The sequence below is a fragment of the Mesoplodon densirostris genome, chromosome 15 (assembly GCF_025265405.1).
Source record: "Mesoplodon densirostris isolate mMesDen1 chromosome 15, mMesDen1 primary haplotype, whole genome shotgun sequence".
Lineage (NCBI taxonomy): Eukaryota > Metazoa > Chordata > Mammalia > Artiodactyla > Ziphiidae > Mesoplodon > Mesoplodon densirostris.
The window spans coordinates 64,234,100-64,252,403 of record NC_082675.1 but is presented as its reverse complement, the minus strand read 5'-3'; the positions used below and the strand labels follow the sequence as shown (position 1 = coordinate 64,252,403).

The 18,304-nt window shown below is 41.6% G+C and overlaps 1 long non-coding RNA gene across 2 annotated transcripts in view; it reads right to left on the bottom strand.

Moving 5' to 3' along the window:
* The window catches only part of LOC132502569 (uncharacterized), a 70,603-nt gene that overhangs the window by 14,759 nt on the left and 37,540 nt on the right, over positions 1 to 18,304 (bottom strand). Inside the window, exon 3 of one of the 2 annotated variants that reach the window (XR_009534492.1) lies at positions 3,072 to 3,206. The exons of the other annotated variant lie outside the window; for it this stretch is intronic. This is a non-coding gene — a long non-coding RNA (uncharacterized LOC132502569). The remainder of the gene's footprint in view (positions 1 to 3,071; positions 3,207 to 18,304) is intronic. 2 annotated transcript variants of the gene reach the window in all.

Sequence of the window (18,304 nt, the reverse complement as noted above, 5' to 3'; positions counted from 1 at the left end):
CACCCATATGACCTCATTTTACCTTAGTTAACTCTTCAAAGGCCCTTTCTCCAAATACAGTCACATTTCGAGGTACTGAGGATTAGGACTGCAATGTATAAATTTGGGGGGTAGACGATCCAGCCTTAACACTTTCTAACTTGAGTATTTCCTAACTCTACAAACAAAAGGAAGCCAACATTACATGGCAGAGTGGAGAGGGAGAGGAAGGAGGAGTATATACAGTCAGGTTACCAATGGCCCCCAAGTCCTCTGTGAGTAGTCATTTCCGGTATTTTCACCAGAAACATCTTTGCCATAAGCAGTTTCATCACACAACTAATTGGCAGTAAGGCAATTTTGCTGTAAAAGTTAAAATAACTGGTTAACAGTTTGGTCAAACCAGTCAAGATGTATATCGACTTGATAGAAAATATGGTAATAAGGAAACTTACCAGATGTGTGAAATAAGAGAGTGTAAATCCAAGCTGCATACTATACCAGAAAAGGATCACTTGCCAGTTTAAAGATCCTTCATGAGCACAGTCATCTCTCCCACCCATCAGAACCAAAAGTTCACCAAACTATGGCACATTTTAAAAGGTGGCTGTCTGTACCAAATTCGTCACTCAATATTAGCAGTTGGAGGCCAAAGAAGAGTTAAGTGCCTCCTATCCCCCCAAAAAGAAATGTTTACGTGATTCCTGATGAATATAATTTTCTTGAAAATGTGAAAAAAAAAATTTGCTATTTAATAGTGGAGAACATGATGTAGACAGAATTTTGGTATTTGGTGCAGAATCTGGCTTATGTGACTTAGTGAAATATAAGGACCGGGCATGTGATGGAACATTGAAATATAGACCAGATATGTATGACCAGTTATATATATTACATGTATTGATAAGAAATAGCATCCCTCATCTGTTTGTTTTACTTCCAGGGAAATCTGGAGACAGTTTCAGCAAATTTTTTAACATTGTGAAGAATTTACATCCAACATTAGATCCTAAATTCTTAATGACTGACTTTGAGAAAGGAAGTATTATCGCTTTCTCTAAGATGTACCCAAACACAACTTTAGCCATGAATCTACACGCATTCTAAATGTATTCAAATATTTTTTGTATTTTCATTTTTTGACAATAAAATCTTTTTAAAGTTTGTTACTAATTTTTTGTGTTTCATTATATTCTTTTTAATGTCCCTCTTTATTTTATTTTCATTATTTTATCTTTCCTGGCAAAACTGTCTTATGGCCAATGTTCAGTGAAACTGCCTCCGTTTAAACTGCCCACGGCAAAGATTCTTACAGTGAAACTACCTAGAACCATAAGTAATACCTCACCATGCAGGCTTTAGAACAACAAGAAACATCCCTGCCACAGGTAGCATACAGTCTCCAGAGGAAACCTAGACCCACACAAGAGCTTAACTGAAAATACAAGACCATTTATGGGAACCAACAATAGACCTTATAGCAGGTCAGAGATGGGCTGTCCAGGAATCCTTCATGGAGGAGGTAAGAGTTTGGTCAGCTTTAAAGACTAGAAGAATACCAACAGGCACAGAGAAGGAGGAAAAGGACTCTAGGTGTCCCTTCCTCTAGGAGGAAGACGCTAAGCAAAGGCTCTCTAGCAGCAGAAACATGTGTAGATGCTTGTGTTCATTTCCTGAGGCTGCTGGAACAAAGTACCACAAACTTAGCGTTCCAAACAGCAGACGTTCATTCTCTCACCCTTCTAGAGGCCAGAAGTAGGACAGCAGAGGCACGGGACAGAAATCAAGGGGTCAGCAGGGCCATGCTTCCTCCAGAGATTCTAAAGGAGAATCTGTTTCTTGCCTCTTCCCACTTCTAGTGGCGGCCAGTGCTCCTTGGCTTGTGGCTGCATCACTCCAACCTCTGCCTCCATCTTCACGTGGTCTCCTCCGTGTCTGTCTGCAATCTCCCTCTGCCCCTCTCTCATAAGGATACCTGTGATTGCATTTAGGGCCTATCTGGATAATCCAGGATAATCACCCCAGCTCGAGATCCTGAACTCAGTCACATCTTTGCCATCTTGGGTAATATTCACACGTCCCAGGGACTGGGAAGTGACCATATCTTGGAGGGCCATTTTTCAGCCTACCACAATTGTTCAGGAAAGGCAGAGGAAGGACGCCATCCTAGTGACCAAAATGGTTTATGTAGGTTAGACAACTAGTTAAGAGTTTTGTCTACATTATAATCACCTGGAGAGTTTTCTAAAAATGTAAGTCTCTGAGAAGTTCAGACTCAATCAGCCTAGGGTAGAGTCTGAGAATCTGAAATTCTTGAATTCTCCCCCCATACATCTATAACTTGCAGTGGTAGGGCTTCCCTGGTGGCGCAGTGGTTGAGAGTCCACCTGCCGATGCAGACGACACGGGTTCTTGCCCCGGTCCGGGAAGATCCCACATGCTGCGGCGCGGCTGGGCCCGTCAGCCATGGCCGCTGAGCCTGCGTGTCCAGAGCCTGTGCTCCGCAACGGGAGAGGCCACAACAGTGAGGGGCCCGCGTACCGCAAAGAAAAAAAAAATCCAAAATATATTAAGGAAAAAAGTGAAGTGTGGAACAATGTGTACAGTATGCTATATTTTGTACAAAACTGGGTGAAAGAAAATAAAAATCTGTTTTAATATTTGCTTTTATGAGAAACTCTGAGAGGGTACCACAGAGCCAGTAACAGTGCTAACACAGTGAGGAGCAATGCACTGTGGGGGACAGGGGGGATTTGTCACTGCATAGCTTTTTACAGTGTTTCATATTATATAAAATTAATGTTTTAGAGCCCCCAGGTAATTGTAATGGACCCTGTTAGGAAGCAGTGGTTCGGGGCAAACAAGTGAAAAGTCCTTTACGGTGTCCATTCTGGCAGGTGGATGATAACTGGGAACTGACACTTGCATCTTTGTGCAGTCAATACCCAAAGATGAAGTTCATGCTAAAATATGAAAGGACTTACTAAAGTCCTGTATGAGTTCCTGGATAGCATATCTAAGGCAGCTAACCAAGGGAAGCAATTCCTGACCCCACGTCACAGCTAGCTGGTGCCAGAATCAGGGACACTCACCCACAAAACCATGAGGAGGAATCTCAGGCCTCGGGACAGCCCAGTGGGTTCTTTTCAGCATTCTAGTGGGAATCCCTTTTCTTTTCTGGTGTCATGGGTATCTCTCCCAAGTGATGTTTTTGTGTCCACTTCCTCCTGGAGACACACAAAGGCATGTCACCAGGTCAGTCTTCCTGCCCACGGTCTTGTGGGAGCCGTCCTCTCCCTCCTACCCCATCTGCCACTCCATCAAGTCCCCATCTCAGCTTAAGCCACAGAGAGATGTCCAGTCACAGAGCTGGTCAGCTGGGACTTGGACCAAGAGAACTACAAGTGAAAAAAAAAAAAAGAGGAGTCAGAATGATGGCCTAAGCGTTCAATCTTTCCTCTCCATTGTCAGAGAGGATGGGGGAAGGGATGCTTTATGAAAGCAGATTAGCCAGGACCAGGGATCGGCAGAGCCTGCATGGAAGAAGGTGGGCTTGAAGGTGCCAGGAGGCATGAGCAGGACGGATATGGGAACAGGCAGTCAGCTGAAATGCCCCCTGCCCACTCCTCTCCCGTTGCTGTCACTTGCCCCAGCACAGCTTCCCCTTCCCCCCATACCCATGGAGGCAAGAACACACTAGCACACACTCAGACTCACACACACACAGCCACACAAAGCTCACATCCATAAGCTGAAAGACACATGAAGCACAAGGGGAAGCATGGTTCAGACAAAGACGTCAGTTAAAACTGGCTATTCTGGTCCTGGTCTGTCACTTAGCTGTACAACTTTAGGTAAATCACTCCTTTTCGGTCCAAATCACTCTCTGGACCAGTTTCCTCATCTGTCATGAACTCCTGACTTTACCTTCAAGATGCTTCCAGGGACTTCCCTGGCAGTCCTGTGGTTAAGACTCCCTCTACTTCCACTGCAGGAGGTACAGGTTCCATCCCTGGTCTGGGAGCTAAGATCCTAGATGCCCCACAGCGTGGCCAAAAAACTTACAAAAAAAAAGGTGCTTCAGCACCCATCCACTTCTCACCACCTCACTGCTGCCAGCTGGTCCAAGCCACTCTCACCCTTTGCCTGGATGACTACATGAACCACTTACATCTCCCTGCCTCCACATTTTGCCTCCTGGGGTCTATTCACTCACCAGCCAGAGGGATCCTTTTAAGCCCAAGTTAGATCATGGTGCTCCTCAGCTCAGAGCCCTGTGATGGCTCCCCGCCTCAGTCAAAGCAAAGGTCAGAGTCCTTGTGAAGGCCCTAGAAGCTCTCTGTGGTGTTTGCCACACCCACACCCACCCCACTACCTCTCTGCTTACCTCCCACCTACCACTCCTGCCCCTGGTCTCCTTGCCACACCTCAAGCTTACGAGCAAGCACCCACCTCAGGGCCTTTGCACATGCTGTTCACATCCCCAGAGACAAATGCTCTTCTCTCATATATCCACATGGTTGCTCCTTCACCTGTTTCAGAACTCTACTCAAATGTCACCTTCCCTAATCATCTTATTTAAAATATCACCCCCTGCCCCTTCTCCATCTCTGGTACTCTCTCTTCCCCTTATCTGCTTGATTTTTCTTTGCACAGTTATCACCAGTTGACACAATATGTATTTTCTTGCCTCGTTTGTTTATTATGTGCCAACCAGCATAAAAATTCTACAAGGCCAGGGATTTTGTTCAATGCTATACCTCCTGTCCCCAGAACAGGGCCTAGCATCTTTAAGGTACTCCAAAAGTATTTGTTGAATATTTGATAGGTGGAAAAGGGGAGAGAAGTGGCAGGACATATGACAAATAATCACTAAAGTCTCTTCCAGTGCTGACAGACTATGAGTCTCTAAGTCCATGACCTGCCATGCGCATCTCTCAGCCCACTCTGGACACCCACAGGCACTTACACTATGGGCTCCTCGTAACTGTGGGCTGTAGTCAGAGAACAACTACCCAAAAGCCCTGTCTGTCCAACCCTGAGTTAGGCAGGTTCCAGACAAGAAAGAGAAGAAAGACAACCCGTGCCATCCAAGAGCTGACCGGCTCGCCAGGGTTACACACCAAACCCAGACTTTTGGAAGACCACCAGGGCAAGTGTGACCGGAGTAAACTCAAGGCAAGGCAAGCAGAGCAAAGAAGCAACCCATCACTGAGCAGCAGAGAGGTGAGATTTGAGCTGGACCTTCTAGGGAAGAAGGCATAGGGTTCTCCTTCAGGGGCAATCGGTGCCCAGGGAAAGTCATTTGCCCTGATTCAAATGCTTTGCGTTTTGCATTTGTCTTTTCCAGGATGGGGCCATGGTACACGGGGTATGGCTTTTACACGGTCCATCAGCCGCCTCTCAAACATGTTAGTGGCACTATCCCACAGTTCCGCAGACTTTTTAAGTTTTGGTTTTTACACCGTTACTATGTTCCCCTTCGCAAAATCTCATACAAAAAGAAAAGGAGATGTTATCTGATTTCTACGGATGCAGAAAAACAGGCAAAGTCAGGCTTTGCAACCGATTCACATCACACTGGGGTCAGGTCCCACTTTTGGTCTCAGTCAGCACTCATTCCAGCTCTCTACACTTAAAGGCCAGAACTGCCTTCCCCCTTGATAAGTCCTTCTTCTAAAGCTGAGAGGTGGCCCCCAAGCCTTAAGGTTGGGCTGCCAGTTTCTGAGCATCACCACCACCACCTGGGCTCACAGCGGGCAGGAATCATGGAATGAGATGCTGCAACAGAGTCCATCTGTTTAGACACTCCTTCTCCTGTGATGTCCTCATGAATGGGAAAGAAAATGGAGTCACGACCCCCAGAGGAGAAGGATTCAAGGATGGGAGATTCTCACTAGGTGAGGTTGGGGGCAGGTGTGAGGGACACAGAGACACGCTGCCCAGATCCTTTTTCAACTGCTGGTGCCTCCAGCTGCCCAGAGTGTCGTCAGTGGTCAGCTCTCAGCTTTTCAGGACTGCTTCAGCTGCAAAGAACTGCTTTGCTCAAGCCACATACTTCCAGGGGCATCCTACATCCAGTGACTAATGAAGGCAAGTATATAAAGTCCAGGCTACCTCAACACAATGTAGGACAACTCTGAGGAGCCATTTCAGCTACTGAGCTCCCTGTGGAATCACCCAGGCTGTGGTTGGGGAATGAAGTAGTGTAGCCCTAAAGGACAGGATCTGTCAGTGGTCTAGATGCTAGGTCTGCATGAGCCTGACCTTTCCCCTTGACCAACCTCAGAGGTACTGTTGCCATGGCTCTTGAGTCTATTCTCCTTCTCCATCCTATTCCCTCCCTCTTGGGAGGGCACCCTCATCCTTTGTTTTGTAAGTTTCCCCCAGGAAGCAGAAGATATTATTTACCAGCACAATTCATTGGAATCCATTGTTCTCACTACAGATCCAGTTAAACAAAGACAGGGCAGGGTAATAATTATCTCATCCAGATGGCAGCCAGCGGCCAACCCAGGGGGAATTAGATTTCTCAGCCCCACCCTACTGGGACTCCTAGGAAACATTTCACCCTTCCCCTCAGCCTCACCAGATCAATTCAAGATAACTGTGATCACTGAGAAGTAATCCCCATTATAGGAGGGAATTAGGTGGGGGAAAAAAGCCACCTTGGAGTGAAAGACTGGGCTTCTATTCTTCCTTCACTCTCTTGGCTGTAAGACCTGAGGCAGCTCACTTACTGCCTTACAGCTCACTTTCTCTTGTTCAGTTTCTTCATTTGTAAAAGAAAATAATAATGGATGCCTGTTTTAGTAAGGGGATGCTTTCAGCTGCAAGTAACCAAAAGCCTCAATTCGCATTGGCTTAAGTCATAAGGAAAGTTGTCATATTACTTAGCAAGGTCAGAGGCTCCAGGTTTGGCTCAGTGATGCCACTGAGGCCCTACTTTCTTCCCCTCTCTCAGCTCTCATTCTATTCAATGCTTGTGCCCCTCATGTTCACAACATGGCTGCCAGTGGCAGTCAAGGCTATATACTTCCTTGTTCCCACCCAGCAGGAGAGCAAGAAGAACTTCTTCCCCAAGCAGGACTCCAGTTTTTGCCTTCATAATGATTAAGCCAACTTGCCCATCCTTGAACCTGTAACCGCCACCAAGGGACTGCCAGATCCCAATTGGCTCAGAGTCATGGGAATCCTCCTCAGACGCTGGGGATGGTGTCAACCAGGGTTCAACTTGAAAGAAAGAACTGGGAGAATGAACGCTGGGTAGATTACTAACAGTGTCCTCCACATGTCCCACCTACATCACACACACTAGCATGGTTTCTTTAATAGATTAACCATCTGACACCTCCAGGTAATGTGCAGAATAAAGCTGTGATAGCCGTCTATAACTGCAAGGTATTATTATGAAGAACAAAATGAGAAGAACTGAAGAAAAGCCAAGTGATATTGTAGTATATGCCTTATTTATTGTGTTTTTCTTCTGAAGCACTTGAATCTTCATTCCTATGGATCTTATATGGGAGATTCGGGGTTCCTGCATTTCAGGGTCTTCATGTGATTTTCCCGGAACAGCCAATTGCCCCTAATCCTACACACACACACAACACTCACACACACACTCCTTCTTGGTGGCTGGCAGAGCCTCAGTTTATTTCAAGCTTCACCCTCTACCAGGCCATATATTCAGGAAAGGTGATCCTCCTCTCCAGACCACCAGAGAGTCAATCATGATTGGTCTGGACCAATCCAAATTGTCTCAATCCCCTTGACAATGATTGATTTAGGGTGCACATACCAGCCAATCTTGGCCAGTGGGACCTGAGAAAAAGTCAGCTGGATAACTTCAGCAATAAAGTAAATGGAAGGAGCTCCTATTGTAGCTTGTTTGTCAAGGGGATGCTCTTCTCTAGTAACAACCTCCTGGGATGCTGGGTCTTCAGAGCATAGGCTTTTCTGCAATTCTTCCTCTGCCCATCACTTCTCAGAAAGCAAGGATCTTGGGATAAAGTCACAAGCTCCTTCTCTAAAACCAGAGTCCACTCCTGGATTATAAGATTCTCCACCTTACCTCATGTTACCTCGTCTTTACCTGTATCCTCAGGTATGAGTGAGAGGGGGAAGCAAGGATGATGGAAGGGGAGTACATTCTAATTAGGTTTTGCTCTCAAAAGCTGAGAACTAATAATTACACATCCAAGGCGAGTTGCCTTAAAGACATCCACAAAGGTCTGATGTTACTAGAGAAAAATTTCAAGGCATTTTCTGGATCATTGGACATACTATCTTTCAAGGAAACAAAAAGGAAATCACCTAATAGGGAATGATTCCATAGGCACTGCTAAAATACCACCACCACCACCCCGAACTCTTCATTCTCTGGATTCCTGCTCTCCAGGCCAAATCCAGCCTTGGGAAGTTTCTGGGCCCAGCAGGCTGTAATGAGCTCAAATGAACTTAATGAGCTTGTCATTATTCATCTCTGCCAACAATCAAAAAGAAAAGCACTGCATGGCAAAAAAAATTACACACACACACACACACACACACACACACACACACACACTAAATAATAATAAATATTTATTGACTCAGATGTTACCAAAATCAACCAATCAATAGCATGCAAACCCTCCTGGAGGCATCTGACATGAATAAGACTGGGAAGGGGGAATGGCTTCCCCATCCCCAAAAAGTGGGATACAATTGGAAATGTTCCATGTTCCTGGGCTCAGCATCGCCAGCCCTAATTTATCATCATCTTCATATATTCTTATATAAGTAGTAATACAGATCACCCCAGCCAATTAATCAATCTGTAATTAAGAACTGACATGAACATTTACTACCATCAGGCATAATTTATATGATTACAGATGATTAAATAAAATGTAATTGAGTGAACAGGCAATTTGTTAAGCACATCTAGACGCAGCCATATCACCTAGGGCTGGAAGCACCCTGACTCCCCTCCTACAGAGGGTCAGGAAGCATGATCCTGGGATCTGGATCTGGGCCCTTGGGGTGGCCAGAAGTGGGGTGGTGGGGGGATGATTCAGACTCCCAAGAGGGCTCAGATGGGAGTCAGGATAGGGAACCAAACTGCATGGTTCTTAGGCTGCTTTAGTACCAAATTTTTTCTACAAGTGGTCACCCAGATTTTTAAAACTCTGCAGACTACAAAGAAGAAAGAGAAAAAAAGAATATTTAAATTACATTCCCTGGAGCAAAACTGTGCATAGCATCTCCCTTCTGGTACACTAACCCCAGAACTATGCCCATTGTTCATCTTGAAGGACCGCCATCATCCAGAAGCCCATCAGCATCATTCCAGGAACATTTCTAATAATGAAGGAGGACTTATTTAAACACAAATTTTGCACTTGGCAGGAAATGTCTTTACTCCTGAAAAGGAAACTTTCAATGATATCAAGGGCCAAATTCTTTATTACACTTTATAACTCCTCCTACCTTTAGGTTTATTCCTCTTTCCCCACTATAGAGTTAAACAGCTTAAAGTTAAATTTAACATATATTTTTTGGTTGCCTACTGTATATACTGGGTGTCAGGTACTACTAAATATATTGGTGTCAGGTACTGGAGTAAGTGCCATCACATTAAGACTGCCACTTTTAAAACAACAAGGACCTACTGTAGAGCACAGGGAACTATATTCAATATCTTGTAATAACGTATAATGGAAAGAATATGAAAAAAATACATATATTTATTTTATATATATATATAATTGAATCACTTTGTTGTACACTTAAAACACTGTAAATCAACTATATTTCAATTTAAAAATATAAATAAATAAATAAATAAATAGACTGCCAGTTTCAGCAAATAAAAATACAGGATGTGGAGGGGCGGAGTCAATATGGTAGTGTGGGAAGACATGGAGTTTGCATCTCCCCACAAATAGGGCACCTGCCAGACACTGGTGGGGAACCTGGATGCCCAAAGAGAGAGGAGGAACCCCCAAGTGAATCGTTTCCCAGTCTAACTTTATTTTTTATTATTTGTTATTGTTCTCCATTTTTTTAAAATTCTTTTTTTTTTGCCAACCCACGCAGCTTACAGGATCTTGGTCCATGAGCTGGGGGTTGGGCCAAAGTTCCTATGGTGGGAGCTCCTAGTCCAAACCACTGGACTAACAGAGAACCTCAGACCCCAGGGAATATTCATCAGTGTGAAGTCTCCCAGAGGTCTTCATCTCAGCACAAAGACCCAGCTCTACCCAACAGCTGACAAACTCCAGTGTTGGAAGCCTCAGGCCAAACAACCAGTAAGACAGGAACACAATCCCACCCATCAAAAAAAAGAAAAAAAAAATGAGAGGGAAAAATATATGTCACAGGTGAAGGAACAAGGTAAAAACTTACAAGACCAAATAAATGAAGAGGAAATAGGCAATCTACCTGAAAAATAATTCAGAGTAATGACAGAAAGATGATCCAGAATCTCAGAAATAGAATGGAGGCATGGAGTGAGAAAATACAAGAAATGTTTAACAAAGATTTAGAAGAGCTAAAGAACAAACAAACAGACATGAACAACACAATAACTGAAAGGAAATATACATTAGAAGGAATCAATAACAGAATAAATGAGGAAGAAGAACAAATAAGTGAGCTGGAAGACAAAATGGTGGAAATAACTGCTAAGGACCAGAATAAAGAAAAAAGAATGAAAAGAATTGAAGACAATCTCAGAGACCTCTGGGACAACACTAAATGCACCAAATTTCGAATTACAGGGGTCCCAGAAGAAGAAAAGAAAAAGAAAGGGTCTGAGGAAATATTTGAAGAGATTATAGTCAAAAACTTCCCTAACATGGGAAAGGAAATAATCACCCAAGTCCAGGAAGCAGAGTCCCATACAGGATAAACCCTAGGAAAAACACACTAAGACACATATTAACCAAGCTAACAAAAACTAAGTTCAAAGAAAAAATATTAAAAGCAGCAAGGGAAAAACAAAAAAATAACATACAAAGGAATCCCCATAAGGATATCAGCTGATTTTTCATCAGAAACTCTGCAGGCCAGAAGGGAGTGGCAGGATGTACTTAAAGTGATGAAAGAGAAAAACCTAAAACCAAGATTAATCTACCCAGCAAAGATCTCATTCAGATTCGATGGAGAAATCAAAAGCATTTCAGATAAGCAAAAGCTAAGAGAATTCAGCACCACAAAACCAGCTTTACAACAAATGCTAAAGAAACTTCTCTAGGTGGTAAAAACAAGGGAAGAAAAAGACCCACTAAAACAAACCCAAAACAATTAAGAAAATGGTAAGAGGAACATACATATTGACAATAACCTTGAATGTAAATGGAATAAATGCCCCAACCAAAAGACACAGACTGGCTGAATGGATACAAAACAAAACCCATCTATATGCTGTCTACAAGAGGCCCACTTCAGACCTAGGGATACATACAGACTGAAAGTGAAGGGATGGAAAAAGATATTCCATGCAAATGGAAATCAAATGAAAGCTGGAGTATCAATACTCGTATCAGATATAATAGACTTTAAAATAAAGACTGTTACAACACATAAGGAAGGACACTACAAAATGACTAAGGGCTCAATCCAAGAAGAAGATACAACAATTATAAATATTCATGCACTCAACATAGGAGCACCTCAACACATAAGGCAAATGCTAACAACCATGAAAGGGGAAATCAACAGTAACACAATAATAGTAGGGGACTTTAACATCCCATTCACACCAAGGGACAGATCATCCAAACAGAAAATAAATAAGGAAACACAAGCTATAAATAACACAATAGACCAGATAGATTTAATTGATATCTATAGAACATTCCACCCGAAAGTGGCAGAATACACTTTCTTCTCCAGTGCACATGAAACATTCTCCAGGATAGATCACATCTTGGGTCATAAGTCAAGCCTCAGAAAATTTAAGTCTCCCATCAGGAAACTTGCACAAGCCTCTTAGAGAGCCTCATTCACCAGAGGGCAGACAGCAGAAGCAAGAACTACAATCGTGCAGCCTGTGGAATAAAAACCACATTCACAGAAAGATACATAAGATGAAAAGGAAGAGAGCTATGTACCAGATGAAGGAACAAGATAAAACCCCAGAAAAACAACTAAATGAAGTTGAGGTAGGAAATGTTCCAGAAAAAGAATTCAGAATGATAGTGAAGATGATCCAGGACCTCAGAAAAAGAATAGAGGCAAAGGGCTTCCCTGGTGGCGCAGTGGTTGAGAGTCCGCCTGCCGATGCAGGGGATACGGGTTCGTGCCCCGGTCTGGGAAGATCCCACATGCTGCGGGGAGGCTGGGCCCGTGAGCCATGGCCGCTGGGCCTGTGCGTCCAGAGCCTGTGCTCCGCAATGGGAGAGGCCACAACAGTGAGAGGCCCGCGTACAGCAAAAAAAAAAAAAAAAAAAAAAGAATAGAGGCAAAGATCGAGAATATGCAAGAAATGTTTAACAAACACCTAGAAGAATTACAGAACAAACACCTAGAAGAATTAAAGAACAAACAAACAGAGATGAACAATACAATAACTGAAATGAAAAATACACTACAAGGAATCAATAGCAGAATAACTGAGGCAGAAGAACGGATAAGTGACCTGGAAGACAGAATGGTGGAATTTACTGCGGCAGAACAGAGTAAACAAAAAAGAATGAAAAGAAATGAAGACAGCCTAAGAGACACCTAGGACAACATTAAGCACAACAACATCCACATTATAGGGGTCCCAGAAGGAGAAGAGAGGTAGAAAGGACCCGAGAAAATATTTGAAGAGATTATAGTTGAAAACTCCCCTAACATGGGAAAGGAAATAGCCACCCAAGTCCAGGAAGCACAGAGAGTCCCAGGCAGGATAAACCCAAGGACAAACATGTGGAGACACATAGTAGTCAAATTGACAAAAATTAAAGACAAAGAAAAATTACTGAAAGCAACAAGGAAAAAAGACAAATAACATACAAGGGAACTCCCATAAGGTTAACAGCTGATTTCTCAGCAGAAACTCTACAAGCCAGAAGGGATTGGCATGACATATTTAAAGTGATGAAAGGGACGAACCTACAACCAAGATTACTCTACCCAGCAAGGATCTCATTCAGATTTGATGGAGAAATCAAAAGCTTTACAGACAAGCAAAAGCTAAGAGAATTCAGCACCACCAAACCAGCTATACAACAAACACTAAAGGAACTTCTCTAACTTGGAAATATAAGACAAGAAAAGGACCTACAAAAACAAACCCATAACAATTAAGAAAATGGGAATAGGAACATACATATTGATAATTTCCTTAAAAGTGAATGGATTAAATGCTCCAACCAAAAGACACAGGCTCACTGAATGGATACAAAAACAAGAGCCACATATACACTGTCTACAAGAGACCTACTTTAGACCTAGGGACACATACAGACTGAAAGTGAGGGGATGGAAAAAGATATTCCATGCAAATGGAAATCAAAAGAAAGCTGGAGTAGCTATACTCATATCAGATAAAATAGACTTTAAAATAAAGAATGTTACAAGAGACAATGAAGGACACTACATAATGATCAAGGGATTAATCCAAGAAGATATAACAATTATAAATATATACGCACCCAACATAGGGGCACCTCAATACATAAGGCAACTGCTAACAGCTATAAAAGAGGAAATCGACAGTAACACAATAATAGTGGGGGACTTTAACACCTCACTTACACCAATGGACAGATCATCCAGACAGAAAATTAATAAGGAGACACAAGTTTAAATGACACAATAGACCAGATGGAATGTCCTATAAATATCAATTAAACCTATCTGGTCTATTGTGTCATTTAAACTTGTGTCTCCTTATTAATTTTCTGTCTGGATGATCTGTCCATTGGTGTAAGTGAGGTGTTAAAGTCCCCCACTATTATTGTGTTACTGTCGATTTCCTCTTTTATAGCTGTTCATTTTATAGCTGTTCATTCAAAAACAGCACATTACACTTTCTTCTCAAGGGAGCAAGGAACATTCTCCAGGATAGATCACATCTTCAGTCACAAATCAAGCCTCAGTAAATTTAAGAAAATTGAAATCATATCAACCATTTTTTCTGACCACAATGCTATGAGATTGGAAATCAATTACAGGGAAAGAAATGTATAAAACACAAACACATGGAGGCTAAACAATACATTACTAAATAAGCAAGAGATCACTGAAGAAACCAAAGAGGAAATCAAAAAATACCTAGAGACAAATGACAATGAAAACACGATGGTCTAAAACCTATGGGATGCAGCAAAAGCAGTTCTAAGAGGGAAGTTGATAGCAATATAATGTTACCTCAAGAAACAACAAACATCTCAAATAAACAATCTAATCTTACACTTAAAGGAACAAGAGAAAGAAGAACAAACAAAACCCAAAGTTAGTAGAAGGAAAGAAATCATAAAGATCAGAGCAGAAATAAATGAAACAGAAACAAAGAAAAAAATTGCAAAGATCAATAACACTAAAAGCTGGTTCTTTGAGAAGATAAAGTTGATAAGCCATTAGCCAAACTCATCAAGCAAAAGAGGGAGATGACTCAAATCAATAAAATTAGAAATGAAAAAGGAGAAGCTACAACAGGCACTGCAGAAATACAAAGCATCCTAAGAGACTACTACATGCAACTCTATGCCAATAAAATGGACAATCTGGAAGAAATGGACAAATTCTTAGAAAGGTCTAACCTTCCAAGACTGAACCAGGAAGAAATAGAAAATATGAACAGACCAATCACAAGTAATGAAATTGAAACTGATTTAAAATCTACCAAAAAACAAGCCCAGGACCAGATGGCTTCACAGGTGAATTCTATCAAACATGTAGAGCTGAGCTAACACTGATTCTTCTCAAACTCTTCCCAAAAATTGCAGAGGGAGGAACACTCCCAAACTCATTCTATGAGCCCACCATCACCCTGATACCAAAACCAGACACAGATACTACAAAAAAAGAAAATTACAGACCAATACCACAGATGAATATAGATGCAAAAATCCTCAACAAAATACTAGCAAACAGAATCCAACAACACATTAAAAGGATCATACACCATGATCAAGGGAGATTTATCCTAGGGGGATTCTTCAATATACACAAATCAATCAATGCGATACACCATATTAACAAACTGAAGAATAAAAACCATATGATCATCTCAATGGATGCAGAAAAAGCTTTTGACAAAATTCACCACCCATTTATGATAAAAACTCTCCAGAAAGTGGGCACAGGGGGAAACTACCTCAACATAATAAAGGTCATATACAACAAACCCACAGCAAACATCATTTTCAATGGTGAAAAACTGAAAGCATTTCCTTTAAGATCAGGACAAAGATAAGGATGTCCACTCTCACCACTATTATTCAACATAATTTTGGAAGTCTTAGCCAGAGCAATCAGAGAAAAAAAGAAATAAAAGGAATACAAATTGGAAAAGAAGAAGTAAAACTGTCACTCTTTGCAGCTGACATGATACTAAACATAAAGAATCCTAAAGATGCCACCAGAAAACTACTAGAAGTAATCAGTGAATTTCGTAAAGTTGCAGGATACAAAATTAATGCACAGAAATCACTTGCATTCCCATACACTAATGTTAAAAAATCTGAAAGAGAAATAAAGGAAACACTCCCATTTGTCATTGCAACACAAAGAATAAAATACCTAGACATAAACCTACCTAAGGAGACAAAAGACCTGTATGCAGAAAACTATAAGACACTGATAAAAGAAATTAAGGATGATACAAACAGATGGAGAGATATACCATGTTCTTGGATTGGAAGAATCTATATTGTGAAAATGACTATACTACCCAAAGCAATCTACAGATTCAGTGCAATCCTTACCAAATTACCAACAGCATTTTTTACAAAACTAGAACAAAAAATCTTAAAATTTGTATGGAGACACAAAAGACCCCGAGTAGTCAAAGCAGTCTTGAGGGAAAAACACAGAACTGGAGGAATCAGACTCCCTGACTTCAGACTATACTACAAAGCTACAGTAATCAAGACAATGTGGTACTGGCACAGAAACAGAAATATAGATCAATGGAACAGGATAGAAAACCCAGAGATAAACCAACGCATCTATGGTCAACTAATCTATGAGAAAGGAGGCAAGGATATACAATGGAGAAAAGACAGTCTCTTCAATAAGTGGTGCCGGGAAAACTGGACAGCTACATGTAAAAGAGTGAAATTAGAACACTACCTAACACCATACACAAAAATAAACCCCAAATGGATTAAAGACCTAAATGTAGGACTAGACACAATAAAACTCTTAGAGAAAAACACAGGAAAAACACTCTTTGACATAACCACAGCAAGATCTTTTTGGACCCACCTCCTAGAGTAATGAAAATAAAAATAAAAATAAACAAATGGGACCTAATTAAACTCGAAACCTTTTGCACAGCAAAGGAAACCATAAACAAGATGAAAAAACAACCCTCAGAATGGGAGAAAATATTTGCAAATGAAACAGCGGACAAAGAATTAATCTCCAAAATATACAAACAGCTCATGGAGGTCAATATCAAAAAAACAACCCAATCCAAAAATGGGTGGAAGGCCTAAATAGCCATTTCACCAAAGAAGACATACAGGTGGGCAAGAAGCACATGAAAAGCTGCTCAACATCACTAATTATTAGAGAAATGCAAATCAAAACTACATTGAGGTATCACCTCACACTGGTCAGAATGGCCATCCTCAAAAAATCTAGAAACAATAAATGCTGAAAAGGGTGTGGTGAAAATGGAACCCTCCTGCACTGTTGATGGGAATGTAAATTGATACAACCACTACGCACAGTATGGAGGTTCCTTAAAAAACTAAAAATAGAACTACCATATGACCCAACAATCCCACTACTGACATATATCCTAAGAAAACCATAACTCAAAAAGAGACATGTACCACAATGTTCATTGCAGCACTATTTACAATAGCCAGGACATGGAACCAACCTAAATGTCCAACAACAGATGAATGGATAAAGAAGATGTGGCACATATATACAATGGAATATTACTCAGCCATAAAAAGAAACGAAATTGAGTTACTTGTAGTGAGGTGGATGGACCTAGAGTCTGTCATACAGAGTGAAGTAAGTCAGAAGGAGAAAAACAAATACCATATGCTAATGCATATATATGGAATCTAGAAAAAAAATGATACTGATGAACCTAGTGGCAGGGCAGGAATAAAGACATAAAGAAGGCATGGGGAGGGGAGGGGGAAACTGGGGCAAAGTGAGAGTGGCATCAACATACATATACTACCAAACATAAAATAGATAGCTAGTGGGAAGCAGCAGCATAGCACAGGGAGATCAGCTCAGTGCTTTGCAATGACATAGAGGGGTGGGATAGGGAGGGTAGGAGGGAGGCTCAAGAGGGAGGGGATATGGGGATATATGTATGCACATGGCTGATTCACTTTGTCGTACAACAGAATCTAACACAGTATTGTGAACGAATTTTACTCCAATAAAGGTATTTTTTAAAAAATACAGGATGCCCAGTTAAGTTTGAATTTCAGATAAACAATAAATAATTTGTTCAGCATTAGTATGTCCCATTCAATGCAACCTTGTGTCAGAGTTCTTATCTCATAAAACCCTTGAGACAACTCTATGAAGTGTAATCTTTAGGTTTTAGGCAAGGAATCTCACATCAGAACCTTTGCCCTTGCTGCTCCCTCCACCAGGAAATCCCTGCCCCATCCTCCTTTTCCTGGTTAACTTCTACTCATCCACTGACATCCAGGCCTGGCTTTACCTCCATTGGGAAGCCATTCCCCATTCTCTCTAATCTCATAACCACCTATACATGTTTCTGTCACAGCACTTAGCCCATTGTTTAATAATGACTTTTTCCATAACCCCCCTCCCCACCTGAGTGGAGCTCTTCACAGCCTGCCTGAGTTGTATTTGTCTCTGTGACCCCACCACCTAGCCCCATGCCAGACACATGGTAGACCCTAAATGCTTCCTAAACATATAAGACATGTTAAGATTTTCCTAGACTCACACACCTGTTACGTGATGGAGTCTGAATCAAATTCTAGGTCCACGAGACCCCAAAACTTATTTCATTAACACCATCTTCTCTCCTTCCTTATATATATATATATAACACATGGCCTTGCCCACAAGAAATTGACAGTCTAATTGAAGAAGCAATGAGTCCACAAAAATTGGAAAGTACATACTGGAAGGTGGACATGAGGAGTGCCTATAACAGAGCACAGCATGC